The 4,270-nt window shown below is 45.4% G+C and overlaps 1 long non-coding RNA gene across 1 annotated transcript in view; it reads left to right on the forward strand.

Moving 5' to 3' along the window:
* Positions 1 to 4,270, forward strand: part of LOC107307798 — a 6,449-nt gene that overhangs the window by 1,185 nt on the left and 994 nt on the right. The window contains exon 2 of the long non-coding RNA XR_001552513.2: positions 923 to 1,015. This is a non-coding gene — a long non-coding RNA (uncharacterized LOC107307798). The remainder of the gene's footprint in view (positions 1 to 922; positions 1,016 to 4,270) is intronic.

Consider the following 4,270-nt stretch of genomic DNA (forward strand, 5'->3'; position numbering starts at 1 on the left):
CATAAGTGCCTTTATAGGGCCCCATATACCCCATAGAGCCCCATAAGTGCCTTTATAGGGCCCCATATACCCCATAAGTGCCTTTATAGGGCCTCATATACCCCATAAGTGCCTTTATAGGGCCCCATATACCCCATATAGCCCCATAAGTGCCTTTATAGGGCCCCATATACCCCATATAGCCCCATAAGTGCCTTTATAGGGCCCCCATATATCTCCCTGCCCCCCAAGTCCCCCCACTGACCCCCAAGTCCCCCCATTGCCCCATAGCTCCCTCCCTGTCCCTTATCTGACCCCCAGCCCTCTCCCTGCCCCATAGCCCCATATCTGCCCCCCATATCACCCCATATCACCTCATAACCCCATATAACCCCATATAACCCCATATCACCCCATATCACCCCATATAACCCCATATCACCCCATATCACCCCATATCCACCCCATATAACCCCATATCCACCCCATATCACCCCATATAACCCCATATCCACCCCATATCCACCCCATATCACCCCATATCTGCCCCCATAACCCCATATCACCCCATAGCCCCATATCACCCCATATCTGCCCCCATAGCCCCATATCACCCCATATCTGCCCCCATAGCCCCATATCACCCCATATGTGACCCCTATAACCCCATATGACCCCATATCACCCCATAACCCCATATCCACCCCATATGACCCCATATGACCCCATATCACCCCATAACCCCATATAACCCCATATCTGCCCCCATATCACCCCATATCACCCCATATCACCCCATATCACCCCATATGACCCCATATAACCCCATATGACCCCATATAACCCTATAACCCCATATACCCCCATATAACCCCATATAACCCCATATAACCCCATATACCCCCATATAACCCCATATACCCCATATACCCCCATATTTCAGGGTCTCCTGGAGTCGCTGCAGCGCCACAAACTGATTTTCATTGAGACGCCGGATGGAGCCGAGACCAGCGTCGCACTGGAGAAATACCAGGAGGTGAGTGTGCAAAACACCAACACTGAGTGTGTAACATGAGTGTGTAACGCGAGTGTGTAACATGAGTGTGCAATGTGAGTGTGTAAAGTGAGTGTGTAAAGCGAGTGTGTAAGATGAGTGTGTAACATGAGTGTGCAGAGTGAGTGTGTAAAGTGAGTGTGCAAACTGTGTAAAGTGAGTGTGTAAAGTGAGTGTGCAAAGCGAGTGTGTAAAGTGTGTAATGTGAGCGTGTAAAGCGAGTGTGTAAATTGAGTGTGCAAAACCTGAGTGTGCAAAGTGAGTGTGTAAAGTGAGTGTGTAAAACATGAGTGTGTGTAAAGTGAGTGTGTAAAGTGAGTGTGTAACGTGAGTGTGCAAAGTGAGTGTGCAAAGCGAGTGTGCAAAGTTTGCAAAGTGAGTGTGCAAAGTGAGTGTGTAACATGAGTGTGCAATGTGTGTATCGTGAGTGTGCAAAGTGAGTGTGTGACACCAAGAGACCAGCGTCGCACTGGAGAAATACCAGGAGGTGAGTGTGCAAAACACCAACACTGAGTGTGCAAAGTGAGTGTGTAACATGAGTGTGTAAAGTGAGTGTGCAGAGTGAGTGTTCAAAGTGAGTGTGCAAAGTGAGTGTGTAACATGAGTGCGTGACAAGAGACCAACGTGACACTGGAGAAGTACCAGGAGGTGAGTGTGCAAAGTGAGTGTGCAAAACATGAGTGTGCAAAATGAGTGTGTGACACCAATGTGGCACTGGAGAAATACCAGGAGGTGAGTGTGTAAAGTGAGTGTGCAACGTGAGTGTGTAACGTGAGTGTGTAAAGTGAGTGTGTAACGTGAGTGTACAAAGTGAGTGTGTAACGTGAGTGTGTAAAGTGAGTGTGTGACACCAAGAGACCAGCGTCGCCCTGGAGAAATACCAGGAGGTGAGTGTGCAAAACATGAGTGTGCAAAGTGAGTGTGAAAAGTGAGTGTGCAATGTGAGTGTGTGACACCAAGACACCAATGTGGCACTGGAGAAATACCAGGAGGTGAGTGTGCAAAACATGAGTGTGTAAAGAGAGTGTGTAACGTGAGTGTGTAACACCAACAGTGTGTGTGTGTGAGATAGACGCCTATAGAGCAGCGTCGCACTGGAGAAATACCAGGAGGTGAGTGTGCAAAACATGAGTGTGCAACATGAGTGTGCAAAGTGAGTGTGTAAAGTGAGTGTGCAAATGGAGTGTGTAAAGTGAGTGTGCAAATGGAGTGTGTAAAGCGAGTGTGCAAACTGTGTAAAGTGAGTGTGTAAAGTGAGTGTGCAAAGTGAGTGTGTAAAGTGAGTGTGTAAAGTGAGTGTGTAACACCAAGAGAGTGTGTAAAGTGAGTGTGTAAAGTGAGTGTGTAACGTGAGTGTGTAACGTGAGTGTGTAACACCAACAGTGTGTGTGTGTGATACCTATAGAGCAGTGTGGCAATGGATAAATACCAGGAGGTGAGTGTGTAATGTGAGTGTGCAAAATGAGAGTGTAAAGTGAGTGTGTAAAGTGAGTGTGCAAAGGGAGTGTGTGACACCAAGAGACCAATGTGGCACTGGAGAAATACCAGGAGGTGAGTGTGCAAAACACCAACACTGAGTGTGCAAAGTGAGTGTGCAAAGTGAGTGTGCAACGGGAGTGTGTAACATGAGTGTGCAAAGTGAGTGTGTGACACCAAGACACCAGCGTCGCAAAGGAGAAATACCAGGTGAGTGTGCAAAACATGAGTGTGTAACGTGAGTGTGTAAAGTGAGTGTGTAACACCAACAGTGTGTGTGTGTGATGTGTGTAACAGCGTGTGCGTGACACCAACACTGTTGCACACTCACTGTCAGTACATACCGTCATTACACACCGTTGCACACTCACGGTTGTTGCACACTTACACTCTTTTTACACACTTGCTGCACACTCACTGTAGTTACGCACATTGCGCACTGTTGCACACTCACTGTGTGTTACTCACTTTACACACTGTGTTGTTACACACTCACTTTACACACTGTGTTGTTACACACTCACTATACACACTCACACTTACACACTACACAGTTGTTACTCACAGTTAAACACTCACTTTACACACTCACTGTGTTGTTGCACACTTTATACACTCACTGTTACACACTTTACACACTCACGTTGTTACACACACTTTACACACTCAATTTACACACCATTGTTACTGTTAGGCACTCACTTTACACACTCACTTTGTTACACACTCACTGTACACACTTTACACACTTGTTACACACTCACGTTACACAGTTACACCCTCACTGTTACACACTCACTTTACATACTTTACACACTTGTTACACACTTTTCACACTCACTTTTCACCCTGACTGTTACACACTCACTGTGTCACACACTCAGTTACACACTCACTTTGCACACCCAGTTTACACAGTTACACACTCACAATTACACACTCGCTGTGTTACACAGTCACTTTACACACTCACATTGTTACTCACTTTACACACTCACATTGTTACACACTCCCTTTACACACTCATATCACACACTCACTTTACACACTCGCTGTGTTGTTACACACACACTTTACACACTCACTTTGTTACACACTCACTTTACACACTGTTGTTAAACACTTGTTACACACTCACTTTACACACAGTTGCTCACTGACTGTTACACACTCACTTTACACACTCACTTTGTTACACACTAAATTTACGCACTCACATTGTTACTCACTTTACACACTCACATTGTTACACACTCACTTTACACACTCGCTGTGTTGCTACACACACTTTACACACTCGCTGTGTTACACACTCACTTAGATACACACTCAATGTGTTACTCACTTTACACACTCACAATTACACACTCGCTGTGTTACACACTCACTGTTACACACTCACTTTACACACTTTACACACTTGTTACACACTCCCTTTACACCCTCAGTTACACACTCACTTTACACAGTTACACACTCACTTTACACACTCACTTTGTTACACAATCACTTTACACACTCATATCACACACACTTTGCACACTCACTTTACACACTCACAGTTACACACTGACATTGTTACACGCTCACTTTACACACTAACTTTTTTACTCACCCATATCACACTCATATCACACCCACACACTTTGCACACTCACATTGTTACACACTCACTTTGTTGCACACTCACTTTACACACACTCATTTCACACACCCACACTGTTACACACTCACTTTACACACTCACTTTACACACTCTCT

The sequence above is a fragment of the Coturnix japonica genome, unplaced genomic scaffold, assembly GCF_001577835.2.
Source record: "Coturnix japonica isolate 7356 unplaced genomic scaffold, Coturnix japonica 2.1 chrUnrandom935, whole genome shotgun sequence".
Lineage (NCBI taxonomy): Eukaryota > Metazoa > Chordata > Aves > Galliformes > Phasianidae > Coturnix > Coturnix japonica.